Source organism: Cibotium barometz, chromosome 60, assembly GCF_041138505.1.
Source record: "Cibotium barometz isolate CiBa-2024 chromosome 60, ASM4113850v1, whole genome shotgun sequence".
Taxonomy (NCBI): Eukaryota; Viridiplantae; Streptophyta; class Polypodiopsida; order Cyatheales; family Cibotiaceae; genus Cibotium; species Cibotium barometz.
The window spans coordinates 8,401,422-8,424,152 of NC_141105.1; the positions used below are offsets into that span (position 1 = coordinate 8,401,422).

At 39.4% G+C, this 22,731-nt stretch overlaps 1 pseudogene across 1 annotated transcript; it reads right to left on the reverse strand.

Annotated features, from left to right (window-relative positions):
* Positions 1–20,804: 20,804 nt before the first annotated feature.
* Positions 20,805–21,659, reverse strand: LOC147604937 (calmodulin-like protein 3 pseudogene; annotated as a pseudogene). The gene has a single exon (XR_015265233.1). The product of XR_015265233.1 is annotated as a calmodulin-like protein 3 pseudogene (transcript).
* Positions 21,660–22,731: the final 1,072 nt, after the last annotated feature.

The following is a 22,731-nucleotide window of genomic DNA, read 5'->3' on the forward strand; positions in this document are numbered from 1 at the left end:
GGGCGTGGCATCCCCAGCAAATGGGTGTGAAATCCTTAGCGAACGGTCGTGGCATCCTAGTTTGGATTTACTATGGGCGTCGCAGTTTGTTGGAACGGGTGTACCAAGGTTTGCTCTGATGAGGAAACGGGCGTGGCACTTCAATTGTGGGAATGGTATGGCCGTGGTGGCGTTTTGAGAAAAATTTGGTGTGTCCATGGTAGATGGGTTTGATGGTGGAATGGTCATGGAACTTCATGTTGGGGGTTGGTACCGGCTGGCAAGCTGATCAAAAGTTGGAACGGCCATGGCAATTTGAGGGAATGTTGGTGCAGTCGTGGAAGAATCGGAATGATCGAGGCAAATTAGAAGTTCTACTTGGTGCGGCTATGGCAAATGGGGGAGGTGAAGGGTACGGCTGTGGCAGAATTGGTATGGCTATGGCATTTGTTTTTTTTAAAGAGCACCCCAAGTCAAGTTTTGTACCCTTGGGCTGTGTTGCCACTAGCACCCTATTGCGGGTTTTGTACTGACGGTGAGCCCAATTTGCCAAAGTTAGGAGTCAGTTCCAATTGGGTGAAGGTAGGGTGGGGATGTCCGATTCCTGGTGTGCTGTAGAGGTTGATGACAAGGGATTACTTGAAATTGAAGAGGTTGACAGGGCCTTTGGAGCACTCTGAGGTAGCCTTACTATAACGGGTATTGAGAAATGTGGTGCCAAAGAGCACAAGGAAAGTATGGAGTGAGTGTGAGTAGGCACATTACCAAATGAGAATTATCCCACATGAAAGAGAAAAGCCAAGATGTACTCTCCTCATATAAAAAGGGAACATTTCAAGTAATGCAAATATATCACTTACACTTATCTCAAGTCTCTTTATGTATCCAAGCTAATTTATCTTAGTGTCTAATTGTACTTGAGTGCAACTTAATTAGAACACACTCATTATGAGTTTCTTTCATTTCTATCCACCTTAAAATTAGTATTGTGATAAGTGCATGATTAGGTAGATGTTTTGTGAGAGTAGGAGAGCTTGATCCATGATTCTAAACATGGTATGGGAGCCAAGGTAAAGCTCTCTAGTTTTTAGGGAATTATTAGATTTCATTAAGCAAGTGTTTTTAGTCTTAGATTAGGTTTATCGTATCTTCTAGTCCTCTTGCATCAGGGTTGTTTCTCATTAGGGGCAAGTGCTTTCCTATCTTTTTCTGCTGGTTGTCTTTGTCGATTATCCATCCTCAAGAAGATCTACAAGCGAGTTCTTGATGGAAGCAAGCTATGGTGGCAATATAGCAATATTATGGATGGGAGATTCTCCTTTTCTATGAGGCCTGAATATGAACTGCCTACAACGTCAAGACATAGCCTAGCCCACTGCCCAGGCTACTAAAGGACCAACGGCTAGTACAAAAGCCCCTATTGCTGCTCCTCAAAGTGGATCACAAAAGTAAACTAAGCATATAGGTCTGCATAGAGAGACGACCAACAAGCAAAGCATCCTGTGAGAGCTAACGCACCACCGCACAACCCTGGGAAGGCACAGCCAGAGGTCGCTACAGAGTGAGAAGTGCTAGTGCACATCCGTTGACTGGGTGCGGACCAGAAGACATGCCAGCACATAGTCAGGGGAAGAAGCGTGGAGGTGAGCAACATTGTGAGCAGCCTGAGACAGCAGCAGCTATTAACCCTGCAATGCATCAGCAGCAGTCGCACAGCAAAGAAAAAAACAAAAAGATGCGCAATGGGTGATTAGCACCTACAACACCCGTCGTACATGAGAGTAGAGAAGTTGCTAGTGCGCGACCGCCGTCTGTAAGAAAGGCGTCCTCTCACAAGCCATCTCCTAAAGCTTATCTTCTCTCTCCAGCGCATAATTTAAGCTCCACAAAATATTTTGCCATTTTTTTAAAGATTTTTTTTTCCCTCTAAACTTTGTGGTGTGAAGACTCTTCCAGAAGAGGTTGTTCCCATAGGAAATAAAATCCAAATGTACATGAGTGTGATGGAGTCCATTTACATGTCTTTGGTAAAGAAATCATCAGCATGTTCTTCATCTTCTGGACAAGCCTTCACTAAAATACAAGAGCTCATAGTTTACAATGGTTGGCCGCCCATCTACAATTGGGGGCCCAAAACTAGTTTTCCTAGCTCCATGTACAACTATTCCTTATGACCAGCATTACACAAGCTGTAAGCTCGGTCATCTTGACATGTCTCTTTTACATTAAGCGCTTTGCATAATTACAAAAGATTAGTACAATAAGTGTAGCCACGCTTGAAAAATAATGTTAACTAGAGTGGTTAACATAGAGATCAATATAAATGTCCGTGTAATACACCTAGGATGATTTCATTAAGTTTTTCTTAATGAGTCACATCACCCAATGTTCTTCATGTGAATTTAAAGCCTACTACATAGTTTGTGAAATATTGAGCTTCATATATAGCTCATGAAACCAATGGTAAATAGAAAAGTATAAGATTATTCATCACAAAATCCTAATTATCTATGAAAGATCCCTGTCCCCACCGCACAACGAATTCAGGGGTGCTAATAGTGGAAGTAGCACTTCTTGTGTGGAGCAGGGTCCCTCACTCAAGGCCTCGCCCATGGATATCTGGACAAGAGACTGATCCCTTGGTTCTTCCAAAACCGAACCCGGAAAAACTTCCCTCGCCCGGAAAGCACGAGAGATTCCTCTAGGATATTTTTACTCTAACGTAGTCAAGAGCCTTAACTAACTGAACTGAGCTGACCAAATCCGTAAGTATCATAGTCAGATCAAGGAAAAGACTTGCACTTGGATCATAGAGACCAATGCTTTTTTCCTCATTGAGAGGCACAACCGTTGATTCTTTTGCATAGAACGATTTTTATCCGGTATTTACTTCATCTATCGTACCATAACAGAATTGAGTCTCATTTTAGGGATCCAATAGTCTAGCCTAACCCCATCCAATCCCGTGGGCTAGCCAACTGCCCAACCACCGTAGTGATGGGATCCAATTAGAAATTTGGTTAGGTTTTGTCCCGGGTACTAGGGAAAAGAGTTCCCAGGCCCCCCTAGCCGAATATTCATGCAAACTTAAAACTAGTCACACCACTTACACACCCAATATAAAATTGCCTTTTTCATAGATTCAGTTGTCTTTAAAATAATCATTTAATGAAATCATAGAGTCATTGATCATAATCCTCAAAATCACTGGTTGAATCCTAATTTTGAATAATTCCTTCATCGATGTACCTATGGCATCATTGGCAACTAGAACGCTCACCACATGTCCACTCAGGGGCCTTTTCGATGGTTCCTAGCTCATAGTACTCGACAATATATTCACATATCAAAATGGAATCTCTGTTGAAGATCGGCAAGATCAACCAACGGATCCATATAAAAGAGCCACGGACTCATCCGTTGAGGACCAGCAAGGTCAATCAACCAGATCCATGCCCGAATTCAGAAAACAACTCATACTCCTTGTTCCAATATCTTCTATGATGCACGTTTGGGTATCTTTGGTGACCCAGAGTGCCGAGCACCATATGGTCAGCACCCTCTAGGATCCTTCACAGGTCACCTAGCGCTTCACTCATAGCGCCGCTTCCTTGGTCCCTCATCCACCATACCGAAAGCTCACCATTTAAAGCAAACCGAGGCTGGTCAAGACCTCGCTTGACTTTGCTACACGAGACGTCCTCCGTTGACTCTCCGTCAGCTATTGCAACTTTATCAGTTAGGTCTCCACGACCTCATTCACAAGACGGTCAAAATGCTTCCCCAGCATTCTTGACATAAAACAGTCAGTTAAAAACAGGTCATAAATACAGTTTCTATAACGAACTCTCATCTTTCCATTGTTCCACATCAATGCACATTATTTAATTCCACATCCATTTCATATGTATTCCTATTCTCATCCAATCACATCATTTTCATCTCATCACATCTTTCCTCAATTTATCCTCATCAGATCTCATCCACTCTCATTTACCCATATCCACATCTCATCACATCATAACTGTTCACATCACACATCACATCTATCTCTATTTACATCACATCACAATCATTCATATCCATCACATTCATTCGTTCATATCCACCACATACATTCTCATAACCATCCCATCGCATACATTCTATCCACATTATATCACATCACTTCTATCCACATCATATCTCATTCATACACATCTCATCTCATTCATCCACATCCATCCAATTGTTCACATGTACAACTTCTCACATCTATCCATACATTCATATCTATCACTTCACATCCATATATATTCATGTTACATCACATCACATTCTTTCACATACACATCTATATCCATTCTTTCACATACTCATTCACATCCATTCTTCACATACACATTCACATCCATTTTCATCACATACATTCACATCCATTCTTTCACATACTCATTCACATCCATTCTTCATATATACATTCACATCCATTCTTTTACATACATCCACTCACATCCCATATCATTCATTTACATCCTGATTCACATGACATCACATCTCATCCATTCATTCACATCTATCTGATTCACATCACATCTATTCACCTCACATCTCATCACCTCTATTCACATCACATCCATCCATCCATTTATTCACATCCATCTGATTCACATCACATCCATCTGATTCACATCACATCTATTCACCTCACATCTCATCACCTCTATTCACATCACATCCATCCATCCATTCATTCACATCCAACTGATTCACATCACATCTATTCACCTTACATCTCATAACATCTATTCGCATCACATCCATCCATCCATTCATTCACATCTATCTGATTCACACTACATCTCATCACATCTATTCACCTCTATTCACCTCACATCTCATCACCTCTATTCACATCACATCCATCCATCCATTCATTCATATCTATCTGATTCATATCACATCTATTCACCTCACATCTCATCACTTCTATTCACATCACATCCATCCATCCATTCATTCACATCTACCTGATTCACATCACATCTCATCACATCTATTCACCTCACATCTCATCACCTCTATTCACATCACATCCATCCATCCATTCACACCTATTTGATTCTCATCACATCTCATTATATCTATTCATAGAATTTAAACATAGAATTTAAGAGAATTCTAATTTTGATATAATGATTCTTTACGCATCTATTTATGCATAAAAATCAACTTCAGTGGGAATAACACTTTTATAAAAATCTTTTTATGCATAAAAAACAACTTTAATGAGAATAACACTTTTAAAATAAAAATAAATCCTTTATGCATCTTTCTATGCATAAAATCAATTTTAATGAGAATAACACTTTTAAAATAAAAATAAATCCTTTATGCATCTTTCTATGCATAAAATCAATTTTAAAGAGAATAAAACTTTTGAAATAAAAATAAATCCTTTATGCATCTTTCTATGCATAAAATCAATTTTAATGAGAATAACACTTTTGAAATAAAAATAAATCCTTTATGCATCTTTCTATGCATAGAAATTAATTTTAATAATTAATATCAGTGATATCCATGTATATTCATAGGTGAATATGTACATGGAGTAAAGTAGAATATTTCTTTTAGAATGCACAAACGGTGGAAATTACTCTTTTGGAATAATCGCATAAAAATAAACTTTCTTTTCCACAAAATTATAGAAAATTTTACCATAACCTCCTTTGTATGGCTGACCATTTCTCATTTTTATCATTCTATTATCAACTTAAATCAACCCCAATCAGATGTAAAGGACTCTAATCTACACAATTTTTAATTTCCAAGAGAGTAAAAAACTAAAAAAGTTTAATTAATCTTTTTGTTAATCATTGTAGGATAAAGAAGGGCTGAATTGTAAAAAAGAGAAGGGGGTGGCCTTTTCATCAAGGCATAGCATTAGAATTTACTTCAATCAACTATAAAACAAGAAAATCAAGAAAACCATAGATTTAAAATTAAAAAGTAAGAAAAATTTAGCTTACATGGAGTTGTAAGCTTTCATTTGGCTTGTGGGATTGAGGATTTTACTCTTGTTTGAAGCAAGAGTGGCCACCAATTACTTTGGAGGATTAAGCCAAAAATAATTGAATTATCAAGAAAATTCAATGTAAATGGCTCTAGGTAGGAGTAGAGTAATAGTGCATAAACACCATTAAGCTTTTACAAAAGGGGGAGGCTTCTATTTATAGGAAAAAGTGAGCCTCTAACCAAGCAAACTGATTCTAGAATTTTCCAAATCAGTTTGGTCAATTTTTGACCATTTTTAGGTCAGTTTAGCTTACTTTTTGGATCTAGTTGAAATAGGAGAGAGGAGAGATGAAAATATCTCATTATTTTTGAGTTTAATACTCCTCCACACATGTGAAATAGGTGCCTCCTTCATGAGGGGAGATCCCCACACTGAGGTGTCAAAAATGCATCATTTCCTCTAAATATCTCTTAATTTTTAACTAATAAACCTTGTACTCAGTCAACTCTTCATCTTATGTGAGTATTTACTCATTTTTGGGGGTTTTTATTTTATTCTTCAATTTATCTCCTCCCTACATTTGGATTAATCTTATTGGTCCATAGGAACCTTAATTGAAGCATAATTCAAAAGTTTCTGAAAATTTAGATCCTTGGGATAAGGTCCTTTATACCTATTTTTAATTAATTCCAATTGCACATTGGAAAGTTCTTTTTGAGTTTCTGTTTCAACAAAACTACATTTATAGGAGGCGGTTTTTAACCAATTTTAGAAAAAAAAAACCATAAGTTTATGCAAAAAAGGGGTTATTTTATTCACAAAAGTATTTAAGTATAAGGGGTTTTTTAAATAATCCTCGAATGCAGACCGCAGAGGACACCCTTCACCAGAAGGACGCACAACTGCAAGCCGCAAAAGCCCGCATAATTCACCTGTAAGATTCCTCCTCAGCCTGAATATCAAATAAGCCTCTACTTCAATCCCTTGTAATCATTCTATGTTTCTGTTTTGAATACAAGAAAATATCATTTTTCCTTGTTTTGCCTAGTGAGAAAGAAAAAAAATCTAAAGAGTGGTGAATCAAAATTGGGATATTTTTAGATAAATAAATTCTTCAAATATCAAAAAAATGTTTCCCTGAAACAGAAAATCAAAATAGATTTTCCAAGGTGCAATTGGAATTAAAATTGATTTAGAAGACCTTAGCCTAAGGGTCAAGATTTTTGAGAAAAAAAATTGATTATGGTCCAATTAAGGTTCCTATGGACCAATAAGATTAATCCAAGTGTTGGGACAAGATAAATCCAAAGAACAAAAGAAAATACCCAAAAATGAGTAAATGCCCACATAAGATGAAGAGTTGACCAAGTAATAGGTTCATTAGTTAAAAATTATGGTGTATTAATAAAAAATGAGATATTTTAGAGTAATCATTCATTTTTGACATATGTGTAAGGAAAAGGGAGACTTCTAAGGAGATGCCTATTTCACATGCTTAGATGAGTTTAAAACTCAAAAATAATAGGATATTTTTATCTCTCTTCTCTCCTAAACCAAACCGAATCAAAAAGGGAGCCAAGCTGGTCCAAAACTTCTCCTAATTCAGCCAAACTGAAGCTGGAAAATTCTAGAACTCAATTGGACTCACTTAGTGGCCTCCCTCTCCTATAAATAAACCCTCATTCCTTTGTATTATTATCTGTGAACTAAACTATGCCGATATTACTCTAAACTAAGCTTAAATTCTATTATCCTCTAAAAACCTCTACAAAATTGAAGAGATTGGAGCTTCTCTCTCTCTCTTCAATCTCTTTTGATACAAAACCTTAGTCTCCAACCTATTATTTTCAATAGGAAGATATGATTTCTATGTATCTTTGTCTATTCTCATGCCCTAATCAATGCTACTAATGTATACACAGCTAGATTTCTCTGAAAAGTGTAAAAACACTATTGTGAGCAAAATAGGTAACTGACGAGGGTTACCTAAAAAAATTCCCTCCCAAAATGTGTGAAATCTCAAAAATGTCTTAAAAACATAGTTTTTTGAAAACACATCTAGAATTCCATGTATAAATTTAAAAATTACATGAATTTAGCATTTTTTTCAAGATTGAGAACACGTGTGACTTTCGTAGATTTATAAACTATTGTTGTTTATGAAATAAAAATAAACTTGACTTCCAAATGGCATAGGATTCTACGCAACTTAAATAAATATCAATCTTTTTCAAAGAAAATTTTATTTTATAAATTTCATGAATGTAAGACACTTTTTTTAATGGACTTTCCTGGGACCCGTTGGTGGAACATAGCTAGTAAATTAATGTTGTTGTACAAGTACATTTTGATAAATGAGTTTCAAATATCTAAATAGGTGAAGTATAGAAACTTATAAATGAGTTTCAAATATCTAAATAGGTAAAGTATAGAAACTTATAAAAATTACAATTAGGTTTTAGAGGTCAATAATTGTAGCACGACATGGGCCTTCTAAGGAGATCTTTGGGTTGGATGCACTATTGAAGCTAAAATAAGAGTGCACTTTTATAACTTTTTCCATGGAAGTAGGTTCCCACAAAGTCAAGGGTCCATAGGTGAGAAGTGCTTTGTTTTCAAGATGTCCAAAGTTAGACCCTCTTGTGGATTGGATTTGGTGAATTGAATGTGACAGACCGGCTCTAGGGACCTTAGACATACGTGGATACAATTCGACCACACTTAATGAACATCGAATTGGATGACCATGGCTTGTCATGTTTATGACCCAAAGTAGCATAGCACAAATGTCGTAATAAATGTGGTCAAAGGATTTCAATTGTGTTACATTGTAAACAACTTGAGTGTAGGAGCATCTAACAATTACAACATGTGAAATGAAAGAGGAGGATATGGAGGCCCAATGTTTGTTTTTGGAGTGTATCAATGAGGTGATGGGGATAACCATGGTTTTTTTTTCCGAGAAAATATCCTTTCATTAGTTATAAAAAATGCCCGTAGGGCTACAAAAGATCCTCTCCTGCTCACAAGAAAAACAGAGCAGAGAACAAATCAAGGCAGCCAGGGAGACTCTCCCTAGGTGCTGAAAAGTACAAGTATCAGTACAAAGAACTAAGGGGCTATATCATACAATAGGAGGGGGGAAAGCCAAACAGGTGGCCTGTAGTGCCAACGGGGGGACCCCGCGTGTAGGGTATAGAAGGGGCTACTGTGCCAGGTGGTGTGAAAGGCCTGGCGCCGTAAGATCGCCTCATCCGCGGATGCGGTCATACTATCCTCGCAAGGTGTGGATCAACTCCTACTGAATCTCCCTAACAGTCTCTGCTGGTGGCTCCAGTCTCCCCTCAAAGGCCCTGAAACACTGGGCCCTCCAGGTGAACCAGATGGTGAGGCTGCTGAGGAGCTCCCATCGTAGATCCCTCTCCTGTGTCGTCCAACTGGCGGACAAGAAATCTGGTGAAGGAACAAGGCGAGGCTAGCCCCTAATGAATCTGATGGCCTGGCTGTCCTGCTCCGTCTCATAGCCCATAACAGGCCCTGACGAAGTCGACCAAGCAGGGCACCCCACGTATACATACCCTCTGGAGAGAGGGGGGCCAGAATACACAGCATCCGCAGCCAAATCTACTGCGCCTGAGGGCAGTCCCATAGGCAATGTCTCTCTGTGTCTCCATAGGGTGGCCGCATCGGACGCAGGCCGCCGGAAGACCGCTGTAGACAAGCCAGGTGCCAACTGCTGAGCCCCTGTGGGTGACCAGGCCACTGGAAAGTCGAGATCCTGCGGGCCTGTCGACTAGCCCAAAGCCGGGCCCAAAAATCCTCCAAGAACTCCTGTGAGAGTCCCTGCAGAGCTGGAGAGACCATCCTCCTCACCGTCAAAATATGCCGCCCCAACCGAACAGTATACTGAAAAAAGGTAATCTCTGTGGCCTCAAGGGATGCATAAGGATCATGCCACTCGTACTCACCAGGGTCCCACTGGAGCCAAGGGGTGCGCTGCATATGCCCATATGCGCCAATCCGAGAGCACATCTGCAGGGTCTAGGTCAATATGCCACTTCCGAGAAGCGGGGCCACTACTCGAATCCTCTGAAAGGTGCACTCTGCAACCAAAGGCAACTCCACCTCCACTCTCTGAAGTCTGCCCTCATCCTGAATCTCATAGTAGAGGCATCTGCCATCCTCAGTGCAAGCTCTAACTGTGCAAGCTCTGACAGCAATCAGGATCTCTAACTGTGTAAAGGCTCCCATCCACCGTGGGGCCACTAGCTCGATAGGCGTGAACCACTCCTCTGTGAGTGCCTCCTGAATGTCATCCCTCATAATCAACCCCCCTCTGAAGTGACTCAGCCTCTCCACCTGGATCTCCTCTGGGAGACTGCACAAGGCCTGCCAGTCTCCAAAGCTACGTGCTGGGCCTGCCGCCAAAGGTCCCCAGGCTAGACGAGGCCGACAACCCAGCATATGACCCTGCTCCGTGCGAACCACTGGGCTCCAGATGAGCGGCTGTCTGGCCCCTCCCTCCAAATCTCACCTATCATTATTTCACTACCTTCATTAATGATTTCTCTCATTTCACATATGTTTTTCGCTTGAGGCATAAGTCTGAAGCCTTATGCATATTCAAGCAATATAATTGCATGTCCTCTTGTTTTCTGACTACCTTAAACCACTTAACATCAAAGATAAACATATGAAACTTTCTAAAGCCAACCTTGATGATATCTTGGATGGTTCCAAAGTAATCGAGCATGTTCGCATCCGTATTTGAATCACGTGCACTAGTCTTGCTTTCTTGCATGAAATTTGCTTTAACACCACAATCGAATATTGTTCTCTTCTTATCAATCTGCTCCACTTGAAAATGGCATCCGTGTGACCGCAGTGCTACAAATGTTTGATACTAAAAGAAAATAACACATCATAAATTATGGACAAGTTGTAAACAATATTTGGAAAACATGGGAACATATCAAGGCTTAGAATGAATGAAATCACCTACACTGTAGTCACAACCGTGTGCAAGCTCCTCTCTTCCTCATCCGTAAATAACTTCAGCAATGAATTTTTTTTCTTGTAAGGTTTGTTGGAGCCCTCTACTTGATGGAAAGTTCGGAAGCATAGCAAGCGATGAAGGGTTGGTGAACCGTAGTCTGCCGACTCCCAACGAGCTCTTTGACGAACAAACCCTTTTAGCATCTTCATGAACCTCTCCAAAAAGAACATCCAATGTGAATGGATGATCCCTTCCACATCCACCTCATCCACAACATGAACTAGGAGATGCATTTTTATGGTTAAGATGTTGGTTGGGAGAAACTTCTCCACCAATGTAATTTCTTCTATGGCATCTAAGCGGGCTACTTCCAAAGTGTCTTTTCTTATCTCTTTCAATGAAATACAACAGACCGCAGTGCCAATCTTGTATATTGTATCCCTTATGTTGTTGGTGAGGCAATCTTTTATGGCCACAGGCAAGACAAATTGCAAAAACTTGTGCCAATCATGTGATTTTAAACCGGAGAGCTCGTTATTCTTTGTAATTGCCCCCTTTAAGCAGTGCATACATCTAGTCGAAGTATGAAACTCTCAATGCACTTCTTAAATTAAGCCTTATCTTCTTTCGTCCAATACCCAAGGAGCTTTAGGTAGTAGCAACTTACCATCGCCTCTGGTTCGTGGGCCATAAGTGTCACATACAATCACTTATTTGTAAATCCTCCCTTTGGACCTTGCTCTCTGTGACCCCATTAATAGTCTTCCAAAGCACTATGGCTATAGTTTTAAAAATATGTATAGGATCTAAAAAATGGTTAATTAGAAGACCTTCCCAATATGGTAGTCATGCCCGTCAGCTATCGCAAACTTGGTTCTCGTGCGCCTTCGAAGTATGTCCAAGGTAGCAAGGATATGCATCCAATTATTAGAGTAATATAGCTTCGGAAGAGCTGCACATTCCTTGCTATCATTTTCATCATCTATTATGGCACGTTTGATACTGGTGGATTGCAGTAGATCTTGTTGAAATATACAAGTGAATAGGGTGTGTGTGGGAACAAGCTCTTGGATAGAGGCTATAAAAGAGAAGATGTAATTGTGAAAGAACTTATAAAAAGGTGAGAAGAATCTACTGGGAGAGAATAAAGGGTAGCATGAGGGAATTTAGGAGTGTGGAGATATTCTGGGAGATATTCAGGGAAAAGAGAAGAGGTGGAGAGAATCAGGCAAAAGGTGGAGATATTCTGGGAGTGAATCATGGAGAAATCAATGGGATTTGATGCTTGATGTAAACTCTATAAATTGAGGCATAGCCCTAATGAGAATTTGCTGGTTTTTGAGTATCCATGCCTACATTAATCTATTTGCTAATTATTCACCAATTACGTCTTAAATCATTTGCTAATCACTTTGTTAATGATGTTGATTCTAGTGTATGATCCACCATAGCTCATCATTATGCTCAAATTTCAACATGGTATCAGAGCCATGCCTAGAATCAATTAGGTTTATGAGCCCATTAGTTAATTAATTAGGATTAGTAGATAATTAGCAAAAAAATCAAAATTTTAGTGAGTTTTCACTTCTCCCCTTCACCCCCAGCTAGTGGAGGACTCCATTCTCCTTGCACAGTCAAAATTAGGTCTTGTGCTTCTAACACAAGCTAGTCAACATCCCTAGCTTCAAGCCCATCAACTCCACGCATCAAACCGCCGTGCAGCCAGATTTACGAATTTTGCAGGCACCGTTTTTCTGAAGGAGAATTGAGATTCCTACTTGCTCAGTTCAAATGTCTTCAATTCCTCTTAGCCCAAGGGGTAATCAAGCATGCTCTACAAGCTGGTGAAGACAGAATTGAGTTTCATCAAGTCTACAGTGAGATCCAAGCTCTTCATCAAATCTGCAGGTGACTTTGGTAAAACAGAGATTAAGCTTTCAATATTTGGTCAAATCTTGTGTTTCTTGGCTTAATCCTCTACTAGACTCATTGCTATTGATGCCTTTGAAAGCATTTGAGCTCATTTGAAGTGGAAGGCACCAGATCTCGACTCCCCGCATACTCTGTTTTTTTGCATACAAAACAGAGTATTAATTTGCTAATCAATGATTAATCAGTGCTAATCGCTGTACTTTGGTGCAATTGAGGGTTCAAATTAACCATTAGATATCTGATACAGATCCCTATAACTTCAGATTGCAAATCGGAGTTGGTTTGATACTCCAATACAAATTGGTTAATACCTTACCTTGCACAAGAGAGGGAGAGATGAAGAGAAAGGAACCATGCAAGGGTCAATTCGAAGAATCCTAATGAGGGTTAACTCCCCTATGTGAGGCCACTAGGGGATCACTCCACCACCACTTGTGTCACCCACAAGTGGAGATTCACAAACTAGGTAAAGAGCAAAGAAGAAGGGATCTATGGGGGGGGAAGCTCTACCTACACTCTATTCCAAAATGTATAATGCAAGAGGGGTCTTGATAGAGAGACAAGAGAAGGGAGAGGAGAAGAGAATCTAGATTAACACCATCCCTATCATGCATACAAAACAATTGAGCAAGCAAGCAACCACGAGAGAGAGAGAGACAGAGAGAGACAGAGAGAGAGAGAGAGAGAGAGAGAGAGAGAGAGAGAGAGAGCAAGACTCAATTGAGACAATCTTCACTTTCATATTCTATAAAATGTCTTATATATACGAGCTCACTTTTTACAATGGCTGGCCACCCATTTACAATTGGGGGCCCAAAACTACCTCTATGTACATTTAGCTCATTCCTACGATCGACATTACACAATCCGTAAGCTTGGTCATCCCATCTCTCTTCTATCAATAAGCACTTTGCGTAGTTACAAAAGGCGAAGATTCAAGAAGCATGACTACGCTTGAAAAATGATGTTAACCGGAGTAGTTAACATGTGAGCACGGATATGAGGTTGTGATGGCTTTCACTTTTTAAAGCAAACAAGACTACAAAAGCTATGTTTGCTCTTCTCAAGGGCGACCATGAGTATAGAATGTGATCTTCCAACTTCATTGCTTTTTGGGTGGTTTCTTTTGATGATTTATTGTTGGATATTAGCTTGATGTGTTTTAGTGTGTTGTCCTCGAGTGGCTCTGAAAAGAGAACTTATTTTGGACAAAATCTAAAAACGTTCTCTACAGATTTTAGCACATTATGTGTCCATCTCGGAGGGCATTGTGTTGCCATCTGATTATACACTCCAGGATTACTATGAGGAAGTGAAGATAGAAGCAGAGAGATATATGTTTCCATTGGTGAGAAAGACTCAAGTCCATTCAAGAGACAAAGAGGTGCGGCCACTATGAGGAAAGTCGATATGGTGAAGATGGTTGCACAACATCTAGTGTTTAGGTACATAAAACCTAGCCTCTCCCTTTGGAGCCCGCTTTGCATGGCTTTGTATATTGGTTGTGTTTTGGTCGAGTTTTGCATGCAACCTGACTTTGCAATGTTTTTTCAAAAGATATTTACTCTGTTTAAAAGAGAGCCAGCTTTTTGGTGGTTTCTTATCTGGGCAAGGCAGTGGATCTCTGTGGCTAATGTGGAAACCACCATGTACCCCCAAAATTTCCATTCTCTCAGTCGTTGGGAGTTGGATAATGGTCCATGGTGGTTGGACATGGAGAAATACCACATCCTGGAACGAGAGAAAGAGGCATTCAAGACGTATTCTATGATGAAAAAGGATGCATCCGATGATCCCCTATTGTTATCACACAATTCGTTGAGCAATTTGTGAAAACTTAATGTGAAGTATTTTATTTGTTCTACCTAAGTTTGTTTGGGGGCTTGCAGGTGAAACAAAAAGAAAGCAGGTAACCGGTGTTATTGAGTTGCATCTTGATTTGGCTCATACTGGTGAGTGGGTGGCTTCTTGCACTCGTAATTGTTGTGAACATTGCATCATGGTGTTTGTGTGATGCTTTTTTGTTGTTTTGTGCTCTTGTGTAGAGTCTCTTTATTCGTCTACATCTACTTTTAAGCTTTGGCAGACCTTCGTCTCTCCATGCATGGCAGTTCATGGGACTACATTGTGTTCGACAAGGCTTTTGCTAGTGTTCAGAGAGACCCAGTGTACACAGGCATCCAGGAGTTCTTCACAAAGAATAACCCCATAAGTGGTGTGCACACTAGGAAAGTAAAGCATGTCCCATGGCCGACAGACTTTGCTATGTTGGACCTCCCATTTGGAGGGAGTCGGGAGCATGGGAGTGTGCACAAAGCCCTCCATGGGATATGTTCACAAAGGACCATGTCTGTTATGGTCTGTCTTTAGGACTGCTTCTCTTTCCAATAGTATTTGGTTGATGGTGGTGTCCTACAAGGGCAGGTTATAGATTTCCTTGAACTTAATTTCCTGTTCACCAATTATTTGTCGTACGTTCCAACTTGGTCGAGGTTTGTGTGCAGGTGGTTCTATGGGATTGAGAGCTACTCTCCATAGTATATGACATGGAGGTTTGGCAACAGATTGTTATTTTTCATCACTCAGCATACCATTACATTGAACAAGAGAGAAGAATGGCAAAGGTAATGTGTCTTGCTCTTTTAATGCCTTATGGGAGTTGTGTCACTGTTTCTATGGTGTTCTGTAAGTGGATTCTATTGCGTGATTGAGTTTATAGGTGTGCCTCTTATGAAAACATAGTTTTGTACTTCTATGATGTACCTTGTTCGCAAAAGAAGGATGTTTGCGCCCACTTTCGCTCCTACAAGCAGGCCATTGTTTTAGGGATTGCGAATGGGAGCCATGGACTCATGTGTTATGCATTACCTGCCGGTGAGTGAGCACACTATCAGTAGTGGAGGATTTGTTAAAACTCTAAGATCTATCTAGATAATCATCATACATAAACTTGGTAATTATTGGTGCCTTTCTAATGATAAAACTACCCAATAAAAATAATAAAGCTGAGGTAGAAAAATAACTCACCTAGATACATAAGTAACTAGGTATCTAAGTTGGAATATATACAAGAGAACAAGGAACATAATCCAAAATTATGTGCAAAAAACGAAGGCAAATGCTACCTTCAAAGCACATGATATTATCCAAAAGATCCTCGTAAAACCATGGATAGATTAATCATGCCAAAAGAAGCATTAAAATTGGTGGCCAACTCATCAATCTGGAGTATATGAACGTAGTGTTGTTCAAGCAAAACTCCAAAGTAAGAAAGTGAAACACATGTATGTAGCACTCATTAAAAACCCCTAGACACAAGTGATCTAGGCAGAACCTGCTGAGTTCATATAAAACTTGAAAATTATCCAATAAAATCCACCAAAACAACTAGATTAACTAACCCATTATAGAATTTATCTTAGGCTTATGAAATTAAGCATAGACCACGCTTAAACATTCCACCAAACCTATCTTCTGGCATTCCAAACCTATATTTTTTCAAAAAAAAATTAGCAATTAGATTTACAAAAATACCATTGATATTTTAAAAATACCAATTTCTAGGACTTCTAAAAATAATTTCTAGAATATTCCTAATTTCTCATGAGAATCCCATCGTTCACAAAATTTCTAATTCCACCCCGCAATTCTCAAATCCAATAAAAATTTATAATTTTAATGGATTTTCTATTTTTCTAGGTAAAAATAGATTTTTAAAGGAATTTAAATTGTCGCGGCGGTTGCCCGAATGGACACACCACATGCCAATCACCAATCCCAAATTTTCTAAAAATTTAAAATAACCTTTATCTAATTTTTCACTAATTTTAAAAAAATTTAAATTTTTTAATTTACCCCGAACACATTAGAATACAAATGGTCCAAAAATTTTAGAATCCTAATGGTCTTCCCAGAAAACGGAATGCCAACAATTTTTGGAAACTGAAAAGATAAAAAAAATCAAAATGTGAAAGGTCAAAAGTTTTTGAAATCCGAAAGGTCAAAAGTTTCCGAAATCCGAAAGGTCAAAAGTTTTCGAAATCCGAAAGGTCAAAAGATCCTCGAAATTCGAAAGATCAATAGGTTTCTTGGGAAAATCGTCCATTGAATAGAAGAAACACGTGTTCCAACCACCATATCAATGATCCACATGTGTAATCACCAAAATGAACCAACAAAATAACATTTTTATTTAGTAAATATTAAAATTTACTTTTTAAAATGCTAAAAATTAGAATAAGAAAGAAAAAAAAACAACAGCAATTAACTAGAGATTGCTTTGATATCACTGTTAAAATCCTAAGATCTCTCTAGATAATCATCATGCATAAACCAGGCATAAACTCATCCCCCCGAGCCCAAAGGTGCACACATAAATACAATGAAGTACCACATACCTTACCTTGGTGCCCCATACCATCAAGAGAGATGATATCATTCTAGCTAGTAGCAGCACATAGCTCTAGTGTGAATTGGCAAGAGAGTAGATACCATGCTCTACACAAGAGGACATCCCTTGAGTGTGCCCCATGCCCCTATTATATAGGAGGGCCCTCAAGTAACCTTTGACTCTCCATTTCCCATGTGTGACCCTTGGATGCCTAACCCTAACCTCAACCCTTAACGTTAGCCCTAACCCATGCTCCACTAGAGCTTGTTCGCATGCTCCCATGCTCACAAGCCTAAGGTGGGCTAGCCTCCTAGTATATGCACATATAATGTGCATATAATAGGATTGGAGCTTCTAAGTGAGCCATACATGTATTTCTATCATGTTTCTTGGAGCTGCTTTGCCACCATGAGGTATTGTCTTGGAGTTGCGGTGTGGCACGTCGCCCGCTATGAAGGCATGCCTTCGTTCAGGGAGATCATGTGTTTCATTGAATGTAGATGATGAGATCCATACTTGTGCAGCTACACAAGTGCAGGCTCTTCTACGAGGATGATCACTTGGAGGATGAGATCGATGCTCATGCTGGGGTGAACCCCTATGATGACTAGTGAGATTTGACAGTCCCTCTTCGTCTTCTTTTGGTCCTTTTTTTCTAGATTTAGGGTGGAGATTTTCTACTACACTGATATTCCCATTGTTCCGTTTTTATGTCTTTGTCTCTGTCATATGGAGTGTTTCTTGTTCAGTGTATGTGACAATGGATGACTATTTTTGTGCTGTGTTTTGGGTATTTGGCTTGCCCTTGTTGTTGGCACTAGTAGTTTGGACACCAGAACTTAATTTTATATCAAAATTATTGATGTCCTTTCTGTCACTCTCTTTTTGGTTGTTCGGTTGAATTGGAATTAACAAATATACCCTTAACCCTTTGGATTCAATGTAAGCTTTGTATTGTTGACACATGTGTGCTTTTGTTGTCATTGTAGTGTATTGCCCTCTTATGTGGAGGCTACAGCTCAAAGAATGGTTGCTCTGACAAGAAGTACGAAAGGATGTCATGAGAACATTAAGCACCGTGATTTTATGTGGATGATGAGAGTGAGGAGGATTAGATAGTGTCCTAACAACCATCCTCTCGAATGAATACTCTTGCTCTCTTTGATGTCATGACATTTACACTTTGAATTTCATTTGGTTTTTATTTGGTTCATGGTTCTCACATGTTCTAGGGTGAGGAAGCGTTGGTTGTTTCGTCTATTTTTGTAATCATTTAAGTGCTCTAAGTATGTTGTGCAATTCACCTTTTATGACAACATGTTGATTTAAGAACTCTTAAATGACAATACGCGTTAATATATTCAAAAGCTATTACAAGGCCTAGTGGTTTGGATGTACGGATGGATCCTTCACCTAGAGCACTATAGGGTTTTTGCAGTTGCTCAAGTTTGGGGCTTGCTCGGTTATGTTCGCTCGGTGTCTTGTAACACTCGTCTCAAAGGAATTAGCAATGGATCCCCATAAGATTATCATTATAGTCAGGCTTCAAGCTCCATGCAACATTAAAGAACTAGGTTGGTTCCTTGGGAAAATCAAGTGGCACACAAGGTTCCTTCATTATTTGGCACACATGATATGTCCACTGTATATGATTACAAAAAAGGATTATTGATACATATGAAATGATAAATGTGAGAAGATATTCCCACATCTCAAGTTGATGTTAGAATAACATCAACAATAGTGCAACCTTCGAATTGGACAAAGTTGTTCCATGTCATGCCAGATCTTCACTTGATTTTTTGATCCCAACTATTTCTATATGATTTTGCAGATCTATGATCCGTGTAATGAACTACTCAATTGCTTTTCCATCATAGAGCCTCTCGGGTAGATGATTCTCGAGGTTTTGTATCCGTGATTCACCGTAGAACCAGCCCCATCAAAGTCGACATAGAATCAATGATGCTAATGATGATAGCACACAGAGTATCTAGATTCCTCCTCCACACACCAAAGAAAGTGTGAGATTTGGTGGTATTGTGTATGTAGTGGATATATCATATCTGTAGTGAATCTATCAGATCTGTAGTGGATCTATCGAATCTATAGTGGATCTATCGGATTTATTGTTAGACCTAGCTTCACATCAATCCTAGTAGGCATCTCCCACAACTATAAGAATCCAAAATGAACCTTAATTTCTAGAGTGTATAGTTGGTTCCCTTGTAGATGCTATGGGCTATGTCGTTTCTCCAAATTTTCTCTCAAAGAACCACTTTCTCTCAAGCTTATCTAGAGCTTGAGCTCTGCTACCATGTAAGAAACATATACTAAGCGAAACTTGATCTTAAGACAACGTACTTGAAGTAAGAGATGTTGAATACAACTGAATTACTATTGCAAGTGACGACATCTATCAGCAAAAGAAGCTTTAAGATCTAGGTAGACTCTAGACAAAGGATGTCATGCACATATAAGGACATCACAACAAGGAGCCTTGCAAAATAGAGTAGTGAGACTAGGCTGGATCATTGATTTCCACAACATAATGATTGATTGGAGCAAAAGATGAGCTCATCGTTCAGAACGTGGTTCATGGTGGTAAGAAGCTGAACGACAAACAAAAGAAACAGCACAAGAAACGGTACAAAAATAAAAGCTTCACCTACTCTTCCCCCTTTGTGTTGACTACTACACCCTTGTCGGGAGCTCTTTAAAAGAAACACCGACAAACGAACTCCGATTGAAGAGCTTTCTGCGTGAGAATGGTTGTGATGTTTCCATTTTATTTGTAAAGATCTTCAAAATGTCTGAGAATAAAGACAAATGTACTTACAACTATTATGAAGCATGGAGGTTGTGGTGTGACCAACATGCAAATTTTAAGAGTACTAAAAAAGTTAGTGCTCACTAGGAGAATGAGAGAGATGTCTAGTGAATACATGTCTGTAATTTCTCAAGGTTTGTTTACTTACGAGTGGTCATTTGATGATCTCAAGCCTTCAACCATTGCATGGACATCAAATTAAATACATATTCTTTATAAGTTCTATCCAAAAAAAAGTCACATTACACCTCAAAGCATTTGAGGCCAACTTTTAAAAAAAAACCTACCCTGAATGTTCTATCCAAAAAAAAAAGTCACATTAAACCTCACAACATTTGAGGCTAACTTTTTTTTAAAAACTAACCATTAATAACAAGTCATGGTGCTTATGTGGACATTAGGATTCCCAATCCTTTCCACTCAATAAAGGTCCCATCACACCGGGGAGGTGCAAGCCTAAAATGGCATCTGTCAAGCCTAAAATGGCATATCTATTAGTGTCCTCTCTTGCAAGGCTATAAACACATTTGAAAAAAATTAAGGCCTCTCACCGAGTCATTATTTATCCACCAATCCACTATGTAGAATGGTTGAGGGAATTTTCATATAAAAAATTTAAAAGATATATTAGAAACAGTTCTGCGTGTTGATTACCACTGAGCTTTGGACAGCCAGCCAAGTACAAAATCAGAGCCAGAGTTATATTTCTGTATGTTGGCGTAGCAAACAAACCCAGCACCAACCCAAAGAAAGACCATAATCAAAATATTAACATGATGGCAGCATTTTACAAGGCTGGAAGAAGAGTATCAAGGTTCCGGCTAAGGGGGTAAGCAAAACCATAAGCCTAGCCTACCCCAGAAGCCATAATTAACCTACCCCAGATGCCATCATATGTTTGAACTCTTCAAAATCAACTTGCCCATTTCCATCTGCATCCACCTTACTAATCATCTTCACGCAGTCTCGTAGCGTCCTCCCTTGCAAAACGCCCATGCTAGAGAGCACGGAATGAAGCTCTTCTGCAGTTATAAACCCATCCCCATCTTTATCAAACACCTCGAAAGCTTGCTTGAGGTCTGCATCCTCACTCGTGTTAGCATCATCCTCATCATCATCATTTGATAATAACTTTCCCTTAATTAAGCTATCATACATAGAGACAAACTCAGAATAATCCACAAACCCATCACGGTTCAGGTCCACGCTGTCAATCAGGGTGGCCAGCTCATCAGGCCGCACAGGCAAGCCAAGCCTATCGAGAGATCTACTCATCTCGTCAGTGCTGATTTTGCCATCTTTGTTCTCATCGAAGTGATCAAAGATCTCGCGCAAGTCCTCTCTGGCAGCGTCTACGTGGGCGTTTAGGGCTGAGGTGGCACTGGCATAGCTGTCGGCACCGTCGGAGCTGTGAAGTGGAGACGAAGCTTCGGGGACTTCTTCTACGCAGCACGCGGGCGGTTCATATGTCATATCGAAGGGTGTGTGCGCGCACTCTCTTCTTGAGCCCAAAAAAGAAGAGGGGCTTGGGGGGGGGTGCGAGGGAAGCCGATGAAGGAGCTGCAAACGCGTTTTGCGTCAATGTCTCACGCGCTTGCGTAGGAGACACTGTTGTCATCCGCAACCGCACTTTTCACGCGTCCATCCATGAGTGTCCACGCGCTTTTACCTTTCCATCACCCATTTATAATTATATTCCTCACATGCCGCCTTGCATTTCGCTTCCCTTAACCCCACAACGCATCATTTACCGTGTGTCACATTGCATTTTACAATTTAAGTCGTGCGCTACTCTTAGGAATATACATAGCTTGCCCTAGAAGCGAAACCACAATAAAATGCGTACAGAACACGGTTTTTCATGGGGAAATGTGAATACGACAAGCACAACCCAATGAGCACCTTGCTTCAACAAAATACATTCAATAATTCCTACCTAGAGAAAACCATCCAAGATGTGTGATACGTGTTTAAGTTGCTGATTTTTTTGGTGTTGTTTAATAGATTGTCCATATACTAAAGAACATGATTGTTGCAACAAGTCATTGAACCTCATAGCTAGGCAAGTGGACCATATAAATCTTTATGATGGCACACCATACACACACATATAAAGCGGCATATCAAACACAAAGACATAGAACATTTAAAAAGACTATGCATAGATAATCTCTCTTCCTCTTCCACATGTATTCAAGCTTATATGGTGGGAACACACCATGTTTTTAGATTGCTTCATGCCACCTCATCTAATTATTCTCCAAAGTACATGCTAGCATAATCTCCCTTTTACACAAAAGCACAATGGTTGCAAAATTCATGAAGTCAAACACACAATATAACATTGTTCTACCTTTATATTCATATAGACTACTCTCAACAAAGTAAAATTATACAATTCTTTCTCCATTTTTAGAGGTAATTAATCGCATTAAATATTTTATATAAAAAGACTCATGTACACATTTAAAATGTGTTTACACATCAGTAAGGAAAATTTGATTCAATATCAAAAGTAAAAGAGTCATCGATGTTGTTCAAGATATATTTCTATGATGTCACATTGACTATCGATACCTCATACCAAAGAATACATAAAATATTTT